The sequence below is a fragment of the Bidens hawaiensis genome, unplaced genomic scaffold, assembly GCF_021521415.1.
Source record: "Bidens hawaiensis isolate Kalapana, Puna unplaced genomic scaffold, B.hawaiensis_p1.1 tig00000702_1, whole genome shotgun sequence".
In the NCBI taxonomy this organism is placed as follows: Eukaryota; Viridiplantae; Streptophyta; class Magnoliopsida; order Asterales; family Asteraceae; genus Bidens; species Bidens hawaiensis.
This window is the reverse complement of record NW_027491042.1, coordinates 558,839-575,373: the sequence shown is the minus strand read 5'-3', so window position 1 is coordinate 575,373 and position 16,535 is coordinate 558,839. Positions and strand designations below refer to the sequence as shown.

Here is a 16,535-nt window from a genome sequence, read left to right as displayed (position 1 = left end):
TCTTCATCTGTGCTATACGCGACTGGTACACTTGCCGTTTGTGTGAACTAGGATAGATTGTTTGGTTTTTAAAGCTTAGTTGCGACTTGTGTTTTATTTATATATATATATATATTTTCACACATCAACCACCCACTGACATTGACTTGTTGACCCTGTTAAAAGAAAATGCTGAACTGAAGAGAAGGAATGAGGAGGTGACAGAGGAGAATGTGATGTTGATAGAGAAGTTGGTTTACAAGCAAATTTAAAAATTCAAGCCCTGGAGCAGGAGGTTGAGAAGACCTCAGCTGCCCCAAAACAGGGGGAGAATGAAAGTATGCCAACTGTCTCTGATGTAAATATTGAAACTGAAACTGTAATAGCTGTAGAGACTGCAGACAGTTTGAAATTGATTATGAATGTTTATGATGATGGAGAGGAGAGTAGTGAGGAAAGGAGAATTGATGATGATGATGATGAGTATGAAGGTGATAGATCAGATGTTGGAGAACAGGACTATGATTACAATGATGAAATAGTAAGTGTGGAAAGGGATGAAGAGAATGTTGAGACAGAGGATGGAATTGATAAGACTAATGATGAAGAGATAGTGACTACCATTGAGATGGTCACTGATGTGCTAACTGAAACTCAAACTGATGAAATTATTCAAGGGATTACTGCTACTGAGGAGCCAATTACTACTGAAATTGAGCAACCTGAAAGCTCCATGAGGGTAGAGTATAACCCTGAATTAGAAGCACTTGAGAAGAAGATAGATGACTATAGACAATCTGATGAAGATGAGGAAGAAAGGCCTAAAAGGATGGATAAAGGCAAAGAAAAGGTTACAGAAGAAGATCCTGTTAAGGCATATCCAGAAAAGGATGTATTGTTTAGAGATGATGCTATTGCTGCTGCTGCCTTAAGATAACAAGAAAATATTATTAGAGAGACAATGGAAAGGGAGAAATTGGCCCAATCCTTGACTCCAGAAAAACTGGCAGAGCAGGAAATCTTGATCAAACAAGCCAATATTGCAAAAGAAATCATTGATGATGTGGCTGATCAAGAAGCAATTGAAACACTGATTATGATGAACAGAGCTGAGGAAGCTGACAATTCCTTAGCTATGGTGGTCAGCATGTTTCAATCCCAGAATCAACAAGAAAGAAAGTCCTCAGAAACTGCTGAACCTGCCAATTTGAATACTGATATAATGATTGAAGAAGAAATTGGCGAGTCCATTGCTTCTATGGCTGCCAAGAAATGGGCTGAGCAAGTGAAAGAAGATTTGAAGAAGAACCTAACTGACAGCTGGTCTGATAGGGTGAATATAACTCAACCTCATGAAACACTTAAACAGAAAAGAGAAAGACTTTCAAAACTACATGATGAATTTGCTGAGAAAGTCAATAGGTTTGCCAAGACCTACATGAGAAGAAAGAGGGCATCGGAGCAGACTGAGCATGAAAGATCTTCTAAGAGAGAAAAGTGGGATGACAAGAATAAATACTTTGTTGAAACTCCAGATGATGATGATGCTAGTCCTATTAGGGCAGTCCCATTACAAACCTTGCAACCAGGTGAAAGGGTTCAAGGTGTTCCTGATGTACCTGTTAGAACTGAACAAAATCTAGATCATCCACCCTCTGATAAACCAAAGATAGATGCAGTTAATGTATCAACCGAAGAGGATGATGAAACTGATGATTCTGATGAAAACAATGATGATCAAGGGAAAGGAGGTGAAGCTGTCAATGTTGAATCTCCACAAGTTGAAATGACTGATGAGCAGAGAGCCAACATTGAGTTGAGTATGAGAGAAGCTAAAAAGGATCATCCATTGGTTGTAAAGTTGAGGAGGTATGGCATAAGTTTTGAAACATTGGCTGATCTTGATGATGATCAGTTGCAAAAGAGACTTGATAAGGAGAGAGATGGCCTCAAGAAAAAGATGGAAGAAAAGAACAGGGATAGTCAGAAGTTCAGAGAATATCTCAGATGGCATAATTATTCAGAGAAAGATCTGTCTCATTTCAACTTCCACCAACTCCAAGATCTATATAACAGTGAAAGAGAAAAAGTGATTGAAAAGTGTGTAAAAGAAAATGAGAAACTTGAGAAGATGGAAACTTTGAAGAGAAAGTATGGAGGCATGTGTGGATACCTACTTGAGAAAGGTTTGAAGCCTGAAATTGTTGAGAATCTATCTAGAGAATCAGTGGTGGACCAGTACAATAAACTGAAAAGAAAAGAAAAACTTAAGAGGGTCCAAACTGAAAGCTCCGCTAAACAGTCTGAACCAACTGATGAACCTCAAGCAAATAAGAGAAGAATTCAAACTATGAGGGAGAAATTAAAGGAACAAGTCAAATTAAGTGAAACTCCTACCCCACAAGAAGTAAAGCCTGAACCTGAAGATGAACCCATTGTTCCTTGGGAGAATGAAGAGATGATCAAAATTCTGAGGAACATAATGATCAAACAAAGGGGAATGAGTGAAGCAGATTTTAATGTCTTGGAAAAGGAGGATTTAAAAAAACCTTTTCTATATTCAAAAGGCAGAGTGGGAGAAAGCTCTAAGAGAAGGAAAAAACACTAGAAGCTTAGTGGATGGAAAATTTGTACCTGCTGGATTGTCAGACAGACCTGGTATGGCAAAAATGTTGCTTGATCTTAAAGAACTAGCGGGACAAGACATTGTTGAACTTGCCAACCTTCCACCAGAAATGGTAGAGGCAATCTACATTAAAGTTTTCAATTTAAGGCCCCTAGAAAACCAATGAAGTCTATTCCTTTTAGGCCTCCAATTTCAAGAAGATATCCACAAGGGGGAAGAGGTGAATCAAATAGTTCTGCACAACAAAGAACAATAAGACCATAATCTGATGTGGATCTTCCAAGAGAAATCTACTTTGATTCTGTTACTGAGTCCTTGAAGGTGATTACGGAAAGTAGGAAATTGAGAGAAATTGTTGTAAGAAGTGACTTTCGTGAATATACTGAAGAACAACTGGAAAGGATGGCCAATCTTAATTTGTATGACTACAGAAATAGAAACAAGATGGCTGGAAGGCAGATGAATGATCTGTCAAAGTTTTTGAGAGACGAAGCTGACAAATGATTCAAGTTCTTAAAGGAAAAGAGAAGTTGGAGAATGATTCAACTTCACAGGTCAAAAAGGACAGAAAAATTGAAAAGAATGGACATTGCTGAAAGAGACTATATGATGAATATCAAATGAATGAATCCATTGTCAAATATGAACACATGCACACGTTTAGTAAGAAGAATGATACGCCCCAACTACACAGTACAAAGAAATGGCATTATAACTGAAGTGGAGTACAAAGAAAATAATGACCATTACTTACTGAGAAACTCTGATGGAAAAGTACTAGGGATTATCAAGAAAGATGAAGACTTGACCTATTTGCATGTTGAGGATCTAATGGATATAAGGGATTTGGTTATACCAGAAAGTCATACTCACTACCGAATCCTTAATATTTTTAAAAATGAAAACTGCATCAGAAATAGTCAATCGAAGACAAGCCGTTCATAATGCAAGGAAGAGACAAGATCAATAGAATAGGATTTGTGATGTAATGTCTTCGGACAGCTTTTGATTATGTAATTTGTTTATGATATTTGAATATGTAGTTTGACTTTTGATTTGATGTGTATTTTGACTAAGTGTAAGTAACCATAGATATGTTTTGGGTCAGCTGAGGTGTTCCAATCTAGGAGGAGATTGTTGAGTCAAAGATTTGACCAAAATGAAGTATATGGAAGATTGGAATCTTCTAAACCTCCTCAGAATTCGCTAAGTATGGATCCAGGCACACCTTAGACCTCCGAGCAAGCTTTTACTTAGCCGGGTACGATATTTTATCTATCGGGCAAGGTTATCTTCAAGAATTCTTCTTTAGTGGATATCCGAGCAGGGTTTGCAAATTAGTGCATTGTCGGGCAAGGTTCACTAGTTTATGTAAATCCGGGAAAGGTTCACTTTATCAAGCAAGTCTGTTCTTCAGAGCCAAGTAAAGTTCACTCCCGATTAAGCTTTTTGGCTAACCAAGTCCATGAAGCTAAGTGATTGGAAGACCGAGCAAGGTATTCATTAATAATTGAGGTCCAAGAAAGCTTGATGATTTAATGGAATATCTTTAAGTAATATCGGGCAAGGTTCAACTCAAGCAAGGAACTGTACTGCCAAGTACACTTTGCTAATAAGTTATTTTTTAGCAAAAAGTTGAATGGACCATTGAAGAACAAGGTTGCTCGTAAAGGTTTGTCTGGCAAAGTCTGGCAAAGTCAAGAAGACTGAAGTCTACCCGGTGAGTATTTTACTTGGTAAAATACTCTTCAAGTAAAGTCTACCCGGAAACTGATCCCGGGCACACTTCTATGTTACCAAGTTGTGAAGGATGGCAGAGTACATAGCTTACTCGGGAAATGAAGATTGATACAAAGCCTACCCGGAAGACTTGTTTTACACTTAGAATATTTTGTGACTATGTAATTTGAATATGTATTTACGTTTGGGGTTTCTAGAAGGAATGACAGCTAAGGTAGCAGGCCTATAAATAGAATGTTTTAGGGCATGCCGCCTAAGGCAGACAGACACATTAATTAAGAAAGAATATTGTGTGTGTGACGGCGGTCTTAGTATGGAAAAACCTTCCTTCAAGAAACCCTAAATCGATTATCCACTTTGTATGATTGACAATATATAAATGGAAATCTTTTGAGTGAATCTTGTACTTGTTGGTTACATTTGAATATTGATTAAGCAACCGTATTGATTCCGCCTTTAACAAACGGTCATCTTTCTAAATATAGCAACCCGTCATTAACTCCCTTGCCGACACATATATTTGTGTGAGTTATGACAAGATTAAGTAAGATCCAGCTGAAATCGGGGACCTGACACATTCACAACAAAGCACACCCATTCAAGGCTCATCCCTACCTGACCAAGACATACCCACGACCTCCCTGAGCTACCCAAAACCTTTCCACAATCATCACCAGCTAGAAATTCCCTACCTAAGTCACCTAACCTTTTTTACCTCACCCTTTAGGACCACATCCGTTTGGACATCCACATTAATTTTCTCACCAATGTCCTTACCCATCATCATTCTAATTCCCACCACTGACCAAACCCAAACCCTACCCTTAGCCCAGCATATTCCTTACCAAACCCAAACATAACCATGCCCTTCCAAACTATAACCCAACCTACCCATTCTTTAATCCCACCCTCAACCAAAATCCTAATCCCCAAGCCTCTGTCCAATGGTAAATACAATAAGGCTCCGATGTTCACATACCCTATCTTAGATTGGATTGTTGCACTGGAGGAATCCAATGCAAAACGAGTTGAACGGAGAACTTCATGTTGGATTTTGTGAAGAAACAAAAGGATAAAATGTCGGAGATGGAGAAGGAAATGGCTGAGGATAAGGAGAAGATAGCTAGACAGGAGGCATTGATCGCATCTCTCCAATCGTGTGTGGACAGTCAACAAAACTTGTAAACCACTCTATCATTGTCCATCGTTGAACGTCATGATGAGATTATAAGACTGGAATCAAGAATAGCTTTTCTTGAGAATGATTTGTTGTCCTCTTCCAATATTGAAGCAAGTCTGAGGAGGCAGTTGCTTTCAAAGATCGACAGGTTGAGATGTGAGATTCAAAGGTTGGAGTCAAGGACTGTTTTCCATGAAAAGGATCGACGATTCAGACATGTCAGAGATCGAAATGTTTAAGGCTAAGACTGAAGAAAAGAGTCGTTTAAATGAGGCTTAAATCAAGATCAATGAAGACCTTGTTGCTAAGTACGTCTTTGCATATGAGATTATGATGATGATAGTTGAAGACATTGATGATCTGAAAGATCGAATAAAGGCCGTCTTTGTAAGTTGGGTAAATTCCAATGACGAGAATTAAGGTGATAAGAGAAAGAAAATATATTTCGCTAGGAGGGGTCTTGTGATTGGTGGTAGTGGTGTTGGTGTTAGTGTTGGTTCTGGTGTTAGCAGTGTTGGTGCTGGTGGTAGTGGAGCTAATGGTGATTCGATTGTGCTTGGCACGATTGTTGGTGCTGAAACTGGTGCTGGTAATGATGAAGAAGATACTAATGACGATGAGGATGAAGATGAAGAAGAAACAAGATATAGCTATGATGAGTCGGATGATGATAATGATGACGACTCAAGTGAAAATAATGATGGTGGTAATTGAGGTGCTGGTTTGGTGGTGGCAGTGGAGGAGGCAAACAATCTGCTCCATATGATGATTGCATAAAGAAGATAAGGGACATGGATGTAGGTTTGGATGAAGGGTTTTGTTCTATTTTTGAGGTTGATGCTCTTGCAGGTCCTACCCCGTAATAAGTGGAGAAAAAGGAGGACTCTGACTGTTATGACTACATCAACTGATCCCCAACCCCAGAACCGGAAGTCAGAGATCCAAATCCCAAGACTACTGCAGTTGTTGCTCTTCCAACAAATGTTGTTGCTGATGTGCCAAAGGCAAGAAAGAGAAAGTGACACGTTTATTCTAGGGTTACCAGCATGCAAGGCGGGAACTATCCTTACCATAATGACTCACTCATCATATACACCAAATGGCATGTTGATAGTGAGTCTTGGGCAATACGGCGTCAAAATGGCGACATCGCCTACCTGCATCACACTGAGATGCATTCATTGCGTGAAGTTGATATAAATTACTTTATAAGGGCAGCAGGTGATGGAATAGTTGAGAAGAAGCTGGAAGGTTGGTTCAAGCGACATATTCACAAACAGTCGAAAGTTGACTATTCAAACTTCAAGCTCAACAAAGGAAGAACTTACGTGCATCCAACCGAAATTGATCCAACTACTAGAAAGAGAAGAAAGGTATGGAGATACAATATTCCTAAAGAAAGGAGGCTTCTTTATCATGGAGAACCTTTCCGCTCAACATGCTTCATGATTTTCTCTGTTGGGAGTTTGATAATAATACTGGTGAAGCAGGCATACGTTGCCAGTCCTTGCATCCTCTTCGTGTATTTGACGAGCACGAGTTGATGGGTCTCAGCAAGGAAGACTTGTTGAAGCTATACAAGTCTCGTATATACGTACTCTTGAAGATCATGGGAAGAAAAACACAAATGAAATAGTTGGAAAGTTCAACAATTTTGTTCGCCACGATGTTGACAACCAACTATTTGACTATGATTCGCCCTTCGAGTACGAGACGAATTAAAGATGGAAGCTACAACACATACTAAAAGATTAGAGAGATATTGTATAGCCCATTTGTTTTGTTTGTATTTGTTCAGTTATATCACGATGTATTCTGTTAGTTTTCACATGTATATTATAATGTTTGGGCCCGAGGCCTTGTAAAGTTTAGCCCATTGGGCCGTTATAATGTATAGAAAGCATGACATGGTTTCACTATAAATAGTGAAGCATGAACATGCATTCCATAACCTTTTTTCAAATCTTACCAACTTTCAACATTGTTCTCTTTACCTTATCTTCTTTCTTTCCACTTTGGGTAATAACCAAACCATAAACAAGATCTCGGTTGGTTACAGGTGATTTCCGCTAGCTTGTAGTTGCGATTGAATTAAGAACTAGTTGTTTGATCCTATTGATAGGACCTACATAGACAATAGAATATATATGGTTGCCTTTAGCATATCGGAGAATGCATTTAACCAACTAAAATGTGCTAAAATGGGAACATGAAGAAATATACTAGCTTGATTTACAGCATAAGAAATAGGCTTAGTGTAAGCCTTGACCCAAGAAGTAAAGGAACCTATATGGCTAAAAGGTTTTGTTTCAAAGCTGAAGTTAAGATTAATGGTAGTGTTGTGTCCTTAAGTGATTCAAAGTGTACTTGTATATGTCTAAAATCAGGAATGTTCAAAGTATACTAATGTAAGGCCACATCTCTCTTGGATATCATTAATTCAAAACATATTCAAGCTAGATAGTGAAGGCGATACAAAGGTGTTACAAGGTTCAAAAGTTTCAAAATGTTTGAGCTTAGTGAAGGCGTTGAGTGAGTTTCGGATTTGACTATGCAATACAGTGCTGATTGTTAAATATGTATTGCATAGTATCAATATATGTTAAATTGGTAGTATAGGGATTGAGGCGCTTGATTAATTCACTTAGTCTATAGGTGCTAAATGTAGGTTCCTTAAACTTTTTAAAGGGTTGTTATAAAGTATAAGCAGTTATAAATGTTAAAATACAAATGGAGACAAAAAGGAAAAAACGTGAGAATGATTTGAGGACTAAAACACCTTAAAGAAATTCAATAAAAGTAATAAAAAAATCATAACTCAAAATAAAAATAAAAGCGCGAAAAAAAACTAAAATGTGTCCCCGCCTTCTACTTTATAAAAAAACAAAAAAAAAAGATACAATGTCGATAAAATAGACATAATAATGAAAACAAACAAAAAAAAACACAATGATAAAAAAAAGGCAATAGATTGCAAAATATAACACAATGTCAAACAAAATATAACACAATTTTAAGTAATACACTATAAGAAATTTCAGTTTTAGCGGCGACAAAGCCCAAAAGTTGCCGCTATTACTTTTAGCGGCACATGTCGCCGCTAGTTCTTCGCCGTTGATACCAAAATCGCCGCCGCTACTACCAAACCCGTCGCCGCTAATGGCTACGCGGAGATTTCACCGGAAAACCTTTTGGTGATGGATTAGTAAACTTTTTAAACAAACACTACACGATTAACTTAAACGAGAACTTTAATTGGAAATGAAACAACAACACGTTTAATTTCTTATAAAAATGGGTAAAAATATACAAATTTTCAAGAAACACGGGATGTACAAGTCACCAGAACTCTAGCTAAACAAGCACTACATAATTTATACATCAAATTACAAAAGACATGAACTAGTTGTGGTGGCCGGAGATACAGTTGCAGGCGTTGCCATGGTTGTTGACAATGGTGGCCATATCTGAAGTTGCAGGATTTGCCATGGTGGTTGCCGGTGGTGTCGGAGCTGAAGTTGTAGGTGTTGTCACATGAGGTGGTGTTTGAAGATGGTGCCATTGTTGTAGCAGAAGGAGGTTGAATATGGAGTGGAGGTGGATGGTCGTGCCGGAGGATGTTGAAGATGCGACAGTGAAGGAACAACCGGTCGATTGTTGCAGATTGATGGTTTTAAATTTGGATTTAGAGGAAGAAAGTGAAGATGGAGATGGAAGATTTCAAGGTTGAAGATGGGTGTAGGGTTTAGAAGATGGAGATGGAAGATAAGGTCAAATATAAGGATTTTAACTTATGGCAACGAGTTTCATCCGTTAGATCTCTTTTTTATCAAGGGTCACAAATTAATATTGTAGATTCACAAGAATTGGGACTTTTTGTGACGACTCCTTTAGCGACGACAAGAGGAATTAGCGACGACACCTGACAATGTCGTCGCTAAAGCTTCATGTCGCCGCTAAAGGAGTCGTCGCTAAAACTAGAATTTCTTTTAGTGATATAACACAATATCAAGAAAAAAGATATAATGTCAAGAATAAAAAAAACATAATGTCAAGGTAAAAATTCATAATTAATGACGAAAATAAACACAAACACAATGATAAATAAAAAGACACAATGATCTATTTTCCTTAACGCTGTGTTGTTATTTTTGGTTTTCTCTTTTTTCTTGAACAATGAACACGTTGGAAACATTTTTGTATTTTTTACTCATTTTTTTAATTTATATTTCGAGTTATGATTTTTTACTATTTTATTATTTTTAAGGGGTTTTTTATTAGGCCACAAATCATGCTCATCCATTTTATTTTTGTCATCCTTTGTAGTATAATTTAACCCATATAGTTATACGAGAGGGTTAAAAGGGGGATTATGTGAATAACATGGGGCACGAGTTATAATTTTCTTATTTCAAATCGATGTAAACACTACTATTTTATGTATTTTATATATAAAAATCAAATCACTACTTTGTTAATCATTCTTGATGCTTTAGATTATTAGTTAAAGAATCCACAACAAGCTTCAAATCCCAATGTCTAAATATATAAAATAACAAACTAGAGGTTACAAATTTCATTGTTGTGGAGTACTCGAGTTTAGTGTGTGAAATCCTCATCTACAAACTTGTGGTGGACAACATGGTGCTCTCTCTCTCTCTCTCTCTCTCTCTCTCTCTCTCTCTCTCATTGTATGTGTAGTTTTAATGTTTTTTTAATATGGTTTGTGAATGCTTTATTGTTGTAAAAAAAGTAAGGGTTTTAAGAAAAATATGGAATATGAAGTAATGATGATGTGGTGGTTTGTATGGCTTTCTCGACTTAGATGCTCTTAGTTAGAATCTTCCTAGCATCTCGCCAACTAAGATACACGTCCCCATAGCGTGATTTCGTTATATTTACGTTCTCTATATTAGAAGTTAATCCTGAAACAAACTTAAAATAAATTTGAAGGGGTTAAGTGAAAAGTTTGGGTTATTTTAATTAGTTATATTTGAGTTTGAGTTTTAATAGGTTTAGATTTGGGTTACTTGTTTATAAAATTTTGATTAGTATAAACTGAGGGTCGAGGGTTAATTATAATGTGTGGTTTTTAGTTCTTAATAATGGTGATAGAGTCGTGAGGAGTTCTAACAAAATTCGTGTTCTTGATCCAATTATTCTGTGTGAAGAGTGCATCAAGGAGGAACCTTGTGAAGCGGAACCGATGGAATCAAGGAAAACATGGCAGAAGGCGATGATGGCAAAGCGATTGTACCAATCAAACAAACGAGCTGCGTGGCGTTGCAATGCCCGAAATTGACATTGACTAACTATACCGCTTGGTCGATTATGATGGCGAAAATTTTGGTTGCTCATGGTTTGCAAGAGGCCATAGATCCAGTGAATGGAGGCACAATAGAGGAAAGAGAAAAGTTTATGGAGAAGGCGTTAATTTATTAATCGATACCGGAAAGTTGTACTTCAAGTATCAAAGCATAAGGATATTTGGGAGGCGAGAGGGTTCAAAATGCTCGCCAGCAAACACTTCGAAGCGAGATGGAGGTGTTCAAGATGAGAGAGACCGAAACTATTGATGAGTTTGCGGGTAAGTTAAGCGGGTTACAATCAAAGTACTCAAGCCTTGGATCTTCACTTGAGGACGAGATTCTGGTGAAAAAAATTTTGAATTTCATGTCAAAGAAACATTTGCCAATTGTTGCTTCAACTGAGCAATACCCGGAGATAGAGAATATGTCGTTTGAAGAAGTTGTTGGCCGGTTGAAAGAGAATATCGGGTAAAATCCCAAGATGAAATTGAAGATACACAAAATAAGTTATTGTTCACACTTGATGGTGAACAATGAAAACCAAGAAACGATAGTGATCATCATCAACAAGGCCGTGAAGGTCGTAGATGGGTTAACCGTGATTGTAGAGGTCGAAGTTGGGGAAGAGGAAGGGTTCGTGATAATCGACCAGGTTCAAGTTCAAGTAATGACCAAAGGGAATCAAAAGAAGGACGAGACAAGTCATGGGTTCAATGTTATCGATGTGGAGAGTTTGGTCTTTTGCATATGAATGCACTAGCCGACAACCAGAAGAGGAAGAGGCAAAGCTCGTGGAGATCCGGTATTGCAGTGAAGATTAAGAAGTCGATTTCACGATTAAGAGGGAATATTAGAAGTTAATCCTGAAACAAACTTAAAATAAAGTTGATGGGTTAAGTGAAAAGTTTGGGTTATTTTAATTAGTATATTTGAGTTTGAGCATTATTAGGATTAGATTTGAGTTACTTGTTTTTCAAGTATTGATTAGTATAAATAAATGGTCTAGGGTTAACTGTAATGTGTGGTTTTAGTTCTTAATAATATGCAAAGAGTTATGAGAAGTTCTCACAAAATTCGTGTTCTTTGATCCAAATATTCCAACACTATGCATTGTTTTTTGGATGCTCAGTTATACATTTGAATTGTTGAGTTATATTCATTTTGATATAATTTCACATAATTGGCATAGCTAATTAATTACCACGTTATATTCTTTTATGAACGGCAGTATATATAGCTAACCTTATATATATTTGACAGAAGATAAATTGGGAATCCTTTTTACATCCAATTTGAGGGACAAACCATAGAAACACAACCGTTTTAAAAACAAAAATGCATTCTAAATTTCGAGAACATATATCAATTACTAGGGGATCTAACTGCACACGAAGAATACAAAACTAATCTTCTTTCTTTCTCCATGATGCAAAATAGGATCTTTAACCATGTTTAAATTAGAAAAGACGGTATAAATTTAAAACTTAAAACAAAAAACGTTGTACACTTGAACTACTTGATTGTTAAGTACAGCTAGGATGGATAAAAAGAGACCAAATTGTATGGTATACAAGAAGAATTTTTCCAAACTCTAGAATGCAACTTTAAAATCTCCATGGCTATCTCACTAGTCTTACTCCCACAATAATCTACCTGTAACAGAAAGCATAGCTTCCCCATCACCCCCACCTGCAACATCTCTTGTAAGACACTCGCATTCCCGGAAAACTTTGCCACCGAATGAAGTATCTTTACCGCCATCTCGCTTGCCACTGGTGAAACGCGAAAGATTTTCTTGGAGACAACAGCTAAACCCGCACCATGTTTAAGCAGTTCTGCACGGCCGTGTGCACACAAACAAAGCTGGTGTAACAGCATTAACACCGTCTCTATTATCCTCTTGTCATTATTGTCTAAAAGGATGTCCACCAATACCGAAACTGCTCCGGATACCACCGTCTTTACCCTATTCCTCCCAACTTGGCAAACTCCTATTAATATTTTCAATGCTGCTTTCGTCGCTTTTGGGGAAATTTTGTCGACCAGGATGTGCGTAAGCTCGATGAAGAAGTGAGGCTTTAGTGACATCGTTTGAAAGGGCTCCGCCACCTCCATCATCGACCAGAGCAATAAGACCGCGTTAGTGCGTGATTCGTCATTGGCGGAGCGTTGCATTACGCTAGTCAACGCTTCAACAAACTCACCGTTCTTTCCAAACAACGCCTTGAGACCAGTTTGGGATAAACGAAGGTGGTAAAGAATGCTCACAGCTTCATCTTCTGCTGAAGATGATGACGCCACATCACTACTAGGGTTTTTAATAATACAATTAGCTAGGTATTCAGCTGCTCCAACTGCTTCGACTGAGCGTTTATTCATATCACTCTCCAACACGATTGTTTTAAGTCTTTTTAAACACTTCATCTGCAATTGTGGAGACTTTGAATCATGTAGAAGCTTTAATATTTGTGATTTGGATATTGGAAGTCGTGGAGTGGGAAATCTTTCAAAGCCGAACGGGGCGTTAATTGTGCACCAAGATTGGATTAATCTACGAAGGGTGTGGTTCGGGATGAGCTCTATATCGGTAAGGGATTGTTTGGTTATGGGGCAAGTGTTGTTCTTTTTGTTGGACAGCCATTTCTCGATGGATTCGCGATCATATGTGATCCCAGTAGAAAGTGTTACAGGGTCTTTCATCATATCAAGAGAAATTGGGCATACAAAAAAGGAAGGAATCTCTATATCCTTTTGATCAGAAGCACTCATTATATATAGGAATTTAATACAGAATCTAAATTTGGGTTGTGTTTTGAATCTTGAATGAGGATAGTATTTGAACTTTTGGTGAAGTTGTAAATGATGATTAGGAAGTTTGATGATTCTGAATTTATACAAAGTTTGGCGGTCATGTTTTCTATGTTAAGAATATTAAAAAAAAGGTTAGATGTGGTCAAAAGGAAGGAAGATGTTTGACTTTTCAAAGGTTTTTGAAGTGAAGTCTGTGGGCAATGTGTGTACAAAATGCGTGAATGGATAAGCACACTTATGGATTATACATATATATTTTTTTAATGTAATTTAACACACGTTTAAAGTACTAGATAGTTATTAAAAAAAAAAGTTATTGTCGTTCAAACAAAATTAAGATTTTTTCCAATTTGCATGGTAAGGAAAATTTAAAGATTACTTAAACAACACCCAACAACCCCCCCCCCCCCCCCTTTTCTTTTTCCCCAAAAGGCGTCTATGGCAAAGGCTGCGGTGTTTCTCTCACGCGTGCCGTTTCTATTACTCAAGTTTGAATCCCCCTTAAAGCTCATATTTCAAAGCGAACACATGGGCCAGAAATCAAACCTCTAACGTACAACCCACCGCTTTCACCTACACTTGCAAGGGGCTTTTTACCCGGTTTTCAATTCCTCTTCGGCGAGGTTTGAACTTCGTGTGGTAGAAAGGTCTGCCCCCAATTCGCATATTCTTGTCAACGAAGAAATTGAAGGGGAGTGAACAGGGAATTGGAGGGAGGACGCTACGGAACCACGTGATTGGTACATTTGCTCTATTCCCTAATTGAAAAAAGTTGTGAAGCGTTCAGAGCATCGGTCTCTACTGTTTTGTTTGTTGTACCGTTTTGTTTCCGATTTTAATAATATCATTCGTTGTTCGCTCAATAAAATGTCTTTCTTTTTATATATTAAAAGTTAAATACAATGACGATTATTTATAAGATTCTCTCAAATGGAGATTAACATTTCAGGTAACCACCATAAATTTAGTAACGATATGATCATATGTGGTACCACTAATTAATAACTTTTTGGTTAATTTTCATGTTAAATCAAGTATTTTATTTATTAAAAGCCAATGAGAAATAGACTTTAAATATATTAAAAGTTAACTAAAATATACTTCTAAATATATCTAACATGTTACATGTATGATTTGAGCCATGAAGCTACAATGAGCGGAACCACCTATTACACCACCGGATACATTTAGGTCAAATGCTCTTTGATCTAAATTTTAACTACTGACTAACGTCAGATCGAGTAATGGACTTTCAATTTACAAATATAAATCAAGGCTGCAAAACATTGCTTATGTTAAATATGTAAACGAGTTGCATCAAACATGATTCAAACTTTAGTTTTTCAATTAAAATATAGATTTGTATTCTAAAAGTTGTGGGGTACGTAGTCGTTTACTTAAATACCTTTTCAGGTTCCACGACAAATGTGAAACTAAGAAAAAAATTGCGGTGCGTATCATGTGTAAGGCTGCTCTAGAGAACTTTATTTTAAATATATATATGTGTTTTTTTTTTTTTAAATAAACATATCAATTTTCTTTATTTAGATGTGTCAAAAATTGGGTTCCAATATGTAGAAACATAGATATTACATCAATATAGCAGGTAGGCGGGCAACAAGCTGCGCCGCAACCCCTTTCTGAATTGCAAACCCTAACCTGCTAAAGACATACCCCTGCCCCTATGGAGTCGACACATTGCTATGCACAACCTGTTGGACCCTGGTTAGAAAAATGATAGCTTCCGGTGCCAAGGAGCCAAATGTATCAAAAGCCAGAGGGACAAAAACATGTTGGTTCTCTTCGCAGGCTTTAGCATGTTTCTCCACCTTCTTCATTTCAGCCCTTTTCATTGCTTGCCCAGCTACAAACCCATTATCCTCAAACCAGCTAAGGGAGATACCCCTGTGAGGTCAACACAAGCGTGTTTTCCCCCGGCCCAACCAAAGACGAGCAAATCTGCCGGTCATGGAGTGGATCTCCCTTCCGTGGGGTCTGTAAGGAAGTTTACGGGGGCTTCCTTTTTAGCTGATATCCCAGCTCGCCTTAAGATGTCCCAAAGAACGTCCCGCACCCAATCATGTCAGTATTTGAACCCAGGCATCTCCTTGCAATGAACCGCATGCTCTCCGAATTTATCCAGGCAGGCCTTACGGCAGATCGGACATGTTTCGTCTTCTGGGTACATTGGGACCATCAAACGGTACTTAAGAATGGCCATATACTCGACCGCAGACATGCTTTGGCCCAAGCCATCAATCGGGATAACGGTCAGAAAATCTTGGGCATGAGGACCTTGTAAACATTCAAAAACCGCCTTCTGTCGGGAGGACAATCCAAAAACTTCTCCCAGGCTCTGAGCGATTTTTCCAAAAAGGGCAATCGCCAAAGTTTTTTGAGGCTTTGGTGGGGAGGTGTCCATATTAGAGAAACCGCCAATGTCAAAGTCTGGGAGAGCGCCATTTAGGCGTTCCAGGGCCTGCACGTAGTCTGGGTCCAGGTCGACAACTCCGCTATTCCTTAAGATGTGATTCTGTAGCTTTCAAGACTGAGCCCTCGACGCTACAAAAGCGTAAACCCCAACATCATGAGCCGAAAGAAGGCCTAAACCCCCTAAGCGCATCGGTAAAGATGCAAGTCGCCGCTGAAGATCACCAAAGAACGGGCCTCCACATACAACTATGTCTTCGATGGCTTCTCGTAGCCCCTTATCAAAACAGGATACCGCATCATCCATCATATGGGGTGACATGTTCGTAACCCAAAAAGCAACTTAGCAACCCCCATGCAAGACCTAAGCAGAAGGAGTTCGCTCTGGGGATCCCTAAGGCAAGGTAAGAGTTTCATAAGATCAACCGCACGAGATGCTCTCCCCCTCGCCAACTCCTTA

General features: G+C 38.1%; 1 pseudogene; it reads right to left on the bottom strand.

Moving 5' to 3' along the window:
• Window positions 1–12,128: 12,128 nt before the first annotated feature.
• On the bottom strand, window positions 12,129–13,670 carry LOC143532400 (E3 ubiquitin-protein ligase PUB23 pseudogene; annotated as a pseudogene).
• Between the last annotated feature and the right edge of the window lie 2,865 nt (window positions 13,671–16,535).